The 6528-nt window shown below is 42.1% G+C and overlaps 1 long non-coding RNA gene across 1 annotated transcript; it reads left to right on the forward strand.

Annotated features, from left to right (window-relative positions):
* Positions 1-643: 643 nt before the first annotated feature.
* On the forward strand, positions 644-5563 carry LOC129526618 (uncharacterized). Its single transcript, XR_008671296.2, has 3 exons — positions 644-993; positions 2197-2274; positions 2868-5563. It is a non-coding gene; the product is annotated as an uncharacterized lncRNA (long non-coding RNA).
* Positions 5564-6528: the final 965 nt, after the last annotated feature.

Below are 6528 nucleotides of genomic sequence, written 5' to 3' on the forward strand. Positions count from 1 at the left end.
AGGCACTGGTAATAAAGAAATTTGTGGTAATCATAGTGATTGGTTAGATAAGGCATTGTGAAATAAGGGAATGAGGATGTGATGGATGGTGAGAGAATTAGGGTAAAAATTCATGAATCTGAGAGCACAACAAAGATCTCAGAGGAAAGTGAGAAGGGAAGTTAAGGATTTAGCTAAAGAGTTAAAACAGTCTGGGTGTGGTGACTCATGCCTGTAATCCCAGCACTTTGGGAGGCCAAGGTGGGCAGATCATCTGAAGTAAGGAGTTTGAGACCAGCCTGACCAACATGGAGAAACCCCGTCTCTACTAAAAATACAAAATTAGCTGGGCATGGTGGCACATGCCTGTAATCTCAGCTACTCGGGAGGCTGAGGCAGGAGAATCGCTTGAACCTGGGAGGCGGCGGTTGCGGTAAGCCAAGATTGCACCGTTGCACCCCAGCCTGGGCAACAAGAGTGAAACTCCATCTTAGAAAAAAAAAAAAAAAGTTAAAACAACACAAACAATTGGAACTATGTAGGGCAGTTAAGTGTGCCAGGACTTTGGCAAGAAGACAGGAACTCCCTCCTGTCCCCAAATAATGATGTTTGGGAACTTGGAGTGGTGGTGGTTTACACCCTGCTCACTGTGATGGAAAGGCTGAGAAGGGCAGTTTGGGCAGAACAGTGAGCAGGGAGCAATGCACAGATGGGCACAATAGGATTCAAGCAGTCAGGAAATGTGCAGCAATGGAAGGCTTATGGAGGACTGGCCTCCTTGACTAAGACAAAATGCTATATTCCGCAAGTTTTTGCAGTTTATTCATTTACTGATCCAGCTACTATTTATTGGAAGGTGACTCTGCACTGAGTACTAGGCAGTGAGCTCCTTCCGGACCAGCCCCTGGTCTTGCTCATCCTGTGGACACAGCCCATCTGAGAAGGGCTGTGATTGTGCTGCTCCCATCACACTAGCTGCTGCTGGAATGCTTCACTGCCTCTCTGAGTTCAAGGGTGAGTTTTTTTGTAGTCTCTTCTCTCCTCTGCATGGCTCTTGTGCAGCTGATGGGAGTAGTTGTAGTGATGTCCTCTTAGCTGAGGTCATAGCAGTGATGAATGAAACAAGAAGGCCAGTTTGTTAATTTCCTATGAAGCAACAAGAACTATAAATGCCAAAAGGACTGGATGCCTGAATCCTCCTGCTGATCCTTCCTTCCCTGTATGTATGCCATGCTTGAAAAGCTGAACTATAATTGGGAAGTTGTTTGGTGAGCCAGAGGCTAGAACAGGAATAGCTGGTTATGAGTCCAATCTTTAATAGCATCGGATAAAGATGTATCTATCTTCAGGACAGTGACAAAACTGCATTGGGCCACAGTACTTTTCCCCGAGGCCTATCCTGGGTTGGTCACTGCCTGCATTGACTCTGACTTTCTTTTTAGGCTTTTCAGGCTATGTAATCTGTTTCCAGTTGGCCTGTTCTTTCCTCATGCAAATTAATGTATTTAACCAGATTATAGCTTTGTTTTGAAGGCCTGGGCCATTCTGACATTTTTGTAGGATGACATATTCCTGTTCTGATTCATTATGTTTTGATTTATCTTTTAATTCTCAGAAGACAGCTTGGTCTTATTTCCAGATTTCTGGATGATGCTTCCTTGCAGCACTCAAATCACTGACAATGCTTTAAATATGAAAACTTTAATATTAATATTCATATCCAGTGATGTAATATATCATTTTATTGAAAGTGCACATGTTCAGAAAGACTGTATATTTATGATTTATACCCTGCTTGCTGCCTAAACAGATTTGAGACAACTTATAGCCCAGGGAAATATTATAAATATGAACAACTTGTATGGCATGAGCTCTGGCCACTCAGAATAGATGTGCATCAGAAATAACTATTGTCCATACCAGTGCCTACCAGCTGAATATCAGCCCTCCTTTGAGATGTTAGAGTATCTATAAAGCAGCACCACTGTGGCTAATCCAGAGAGAAACAGTGAGGACAACACAAATTTTGGGGGAGCTCTCATGGGTATGAGGGCACCTCCTTTCCTTTTCTACCTTTTCTTTCCTGGTATCATGGCAGCTCCAGCTGATGATGAACATATTCCTTTGGTTTACAAAATACTCATGTTTCATCAAAGCAAAGAAGCCATTGGTTGTAAATACACCATTTTTTAAATTTTTTTTTTAATTTTTATACAGATGGGAGTCTCTCTATGTTGGCCAAGGTTGGTCTTGAACTCCTGGCTTCAAGCAATCCTCCTGCCTAGGACTTTCAAGGTACACCATTATTTTGTGTTCCACTAAGAAAGAAAAGGTTATTTCCAATTAAATTATAACATACTAGCAATTATAAGACAATCCCAACTTCTAATACGTTAAAATGAAATATAGAGATATCTATAAATATCTTAGATTAGATGAAATAAGGTATACCATCTCTCAGAACAATGGTGTCTATCCCTGCTTTTAAGTTACTTTCCTTGTCCAAAAACAAAAAAACAAAACAGAACAAAACAAAAAACCCTTACCATTGATAGGCAAAAATAAGTGTTCTTGCACAAGGACAGAGAACAATGCCTAAGAATGCCTGACTTTTCTGGAAAATTACCATTACCAATCTATTTCTCTTAGGGAAATTTCCAGTATACACAGATTTACCTCCTTATATTTTTTTGTCCCAGAACTTCATTTCTGGCATAGGAAAGTAAATCATTCTTGTTGGGAAGAATCAGAAAGCGGGACCTACGAGCTGGGAATAGGAAAGGAAGGTAAAGCACATGGCAGAGTAGAATATAATAGTTACTAGCAATGGAACACTGGGAACCGTGTTCGTTTGACTTTTCCTTGCGATATCTCATTATTCTGTACAGCTGCTCTGTGAGAACTGTGCTGCTATTGCCCTCCTCTGAGAGATCAGGACGTTGAGAGGTTAAGTAACTTGCCTGTGGTCATATAAGTGGTAAGTGGCTCAGCTGGGATTCCAACACAATTGACTTCTTGCTTTAGCCAGGCCTAACTCATGTTTTAATCCATTCAAATGAGTTTAAAATTTTCTTTTAATTGTGCTAAAGTAAACATAACATAAAATGTACCATCCTAATCATTTTTGAGTGTACAGTTCAGTAGTGCCAAGCCCATTCATATTGCTGTACAGCCAGTCTCCAGAACTGTTTTCATCTTTCAAAAGTGAAACTCTGTCCCCATTAAACAACCACTCCTCTTGCTCCCAGCCCCAGCCCCTGGCAGCCACCGTTCCACTTTCTGTCTTTATGAATTTGACTACTCCAGGTTGCTCATATAAGTGGAATCATATAGTCTTTTGTGGCTGACTCATTATATTTAGCATAATGTCCTCAAGGTTCATTCGTATTGTAGCATGTGTCAGAAGAGTTTTTAATTTCATTGACTATTTTTCCTTGTCAGTCTATTTGATTATTTTCCAGATGTTTCTATTTTTTTTTCCTCATGGTGTTTTCTTTTTTATCCTTGGTGTTTATTCTTAATTTCTTTAATATTTAAGAATATTCATCATACAGCATGGTGACTGTAGTTAATGTATGTATTGAATTCTTAAATTGCTAAGAGAGTAGATTTCAAGTGTTCTTGCAAAAAATGATGCTTGTGAGATAATGCGTATGTTAATTAGCTCAATTTAGCCATTCCACAATGTATATATATTTCAAAACAACATGTTGTATGCAATAAATATATAAAATTTTATTTGTCAATTAAAAAATTAAAAAGGGCTGGATATGGTGGCTCATGCCTGTAATCCCAACACTTTGGGAGGCTGAGATGGGAGGACAGTTAGAGACCAGCCTGGGCAACATAGCAAGACCTCTGTGTTTGTCCCTTTTGTGTTTCTGTAAAGGAATACCTGAGGCTGGGTAATTTATGAAGAAAAGGCCAGGTGCGGTGGCTCACACCTGTAATCCTAGCACTATGGGAAGCCGAGGTGGGCGAACCACTTGAGGTCAGGAGTTTGAGACCAGCCTGGCCAACATGGTGAAACCCCATCTTTACTAAAAGTACAAAAATCAGCTGGGTGTGTGGAGTATGCCTGTAATCCCAGCTACTCAGGAGGCTGAGACAGTAGAATCGTTTGAACCCAGGGGGCAGAGATTGCACCACTGCACTTCAGCCTGGGTGACAGAGTGAAACTCCGTCTTCAGAAAGGAAGGGGAGCTGACAAGTCACACGGTGAGAGAGCAGGGAGACTCCAGACCCTTGAACAAGGAGATCTCAAGTGAACTCATTACTACAGGGAGGGCACCGAGCCATTCGTGAGATATCCACTCCCATGACTAAATACCTCCTGCTAGGCCCCACTTCCACCACTGGGGATTGCATTTCAACATGAGATTTGGAGGGGACAAACATCCAAACGATATCAATCCTGTCTCTGACAAAACATTTTTTAAAAAGTAGCCGTGTGTGGTGGCACATGCCTATAGTCTCAGCTACTTGGGAGGCTGAGGTGGGAGGATTGCTTGAGCCCGCAAGTTTGAGGTTGCAGTAAGCTAGGATCACACCACTGAAACAGCCTTTCCAAAATATAACTGAGGAAATTATGACAGTGAAAGAAATCAGACCTAACTGACTCTATCTTGCTTCTAACCCTTAAGCTGTCCTTGTTCATTCCTGGGCATAGGCCAAACTAACTTTGGGAAGGAATTCAGTTCATGGTTTGACTCTGAAACAAAATTGGTAACAGCCCTTTCCTGAAAAGACCCCCTTTTTGCCTGGGGTCCAGTCTGCCTTTGCAGGACTAACAAATTAGCTACAAGATTAGAAATTACAATTTAGGGGTCATGTAGCCTCCGGCTCCAAGAGTCTGAACCTCTCCAAATTGCTCTTGGGGAAAACATCACTATTGTAAAATCCAAGATCAGTGCTTGAGATATTTTGCAGATCCTGCACTCGATGGATCAGCAGACACCACCCAGATCAATAATCTGGCTCAACCAGTTCTTCCATCGCACCCAGGAACAGAAGACATTAAGAAAACCTCACTTAAACCCCCTGTGGTTCCATCTCCAACCTGACCAATCCCCACCTCCCAAGCCCCTACCCGCCAAATTATCTTTAAAAACTCTGATCCCCAGCTGGGCGTGGTGGCTCACACCTATAATCCCAGCACTTTGGGAGGCCGAGGCGGGCGGATCACGAGGTCAGGAGAACGAGACCATCCTGGTTAACACGGTGAAACCCCATCTCTACTAAAAACACAAAAAATTAGCCGGGCGTGATGTTGGGCGCCTGTAGTCCCAGCTACTCAGGAGGCTGAGGCAGGAGAATGGCGTGAACCCGGGAGGCGGAGCTTGCAGTGAGCTGAGATCACGCCACTGCACTCCATCCAGCCTGGGTGACAGAGTGAGACTCCGTCTCAAAAAAACCAAAAAAACAAAAAATCAAAACTCTGATCCCCGAATTTCCGGGAGACTGATTTGAGTGATAATAAAATTCCAGTCTTCCACATAGCCGGCTCTGTGTGAATTACTCTTTCTCCATTGCAATTCCCCTGTCTTGATAAATTGGTTCTGTCTCGGCAGCGGTCAAGGTGAACCCATCCGGCAGTTATACCACTGCACTCCATCCTGGGTGACAGAGACAGAGCCTTTCTATACATAAATAAATAAACAAATATGTAAAATAAATATAATTATATATCTAAAACATTGAAGAATCTACTTATCATAGTGTTTCAGATTCTATTACCTAGTTTGCTGTCTAGGCTGACTCTTGTTCATGGTGTATTAGTTCTATGTATGTTTTATTATTACTTTATTATTAACTGTAAGTTCTTTTTTGTAGGGATTTTTTGTGTCTGTGAATTTCAAGCACTCTGGATTGAGAAAGATTCTGTCAATTGTGGATTTCTGTTTGTTATTTTTAGGTACTCTGAGGAAATCACCAGCCCAGGAACAATATTTATGTTTATTTCTTGGCTTGAGGATTCCTGTGTCCCATGTGTATATACATTTAGGTATTTAGATTTCAAATCTACACATGGCTTAGCTTCAACTCCTCCTCATTGTGGCCCAAGACTTTGGTCTCCTAGTTTGATGTTTATTTCTTCTCTTTATCTTTCTTCCCTGCCCCTACATAATATAGGCCCTCAGCTTTCACACTTTTGTTCTTGCGAACTCAGTTGAGTATCTATGCTAGTCTGTTTTGTGTTGCTATAAAGGATTACCCGAGGCTGGGCAATTTATAAGGAAAAAGGTTTATTTTGCTTACAATTCTGAGGCTGGAAGCTTCAAGATGGGGCCTCTGCATCTGGTGAGGGCCTCAGGCTGCTTGCACTTATGCAAGAAGGCAGAAGGGGAGCTGGCATGTGTAGAGACCACATGGCAGGAGAGGAAGCTAGAGAGAGATAGGGGAGGTGCCAGGCTCTTTCTAAACCAGCTCTGTGGGAACTAATAGAGTGTGAACTCACTCATCCCTGAGGGAAGGCACTAATATATTCATGAAGGGTCTGCCCCCATGACTCAAATACCTCCCATTGGGCCCTACCTTCCAATACCGCCA

This window comes from Gorilla gorilla, chromosome 15, assembly GCF_029281585.2.
Source record: "Gorilla gorilla gorilla isolate KB3781 chromosome 15, NHGRI_mGorGor1-v2.1_pri, whole genome shotgun sequence".
Taxonomy (NCBI): domain Eukaryota; kingdom Metazoa; phylum Chordata; class Mammalia; order Primates; family Hominidae; genus Gorilla; species Gorilla gorilla.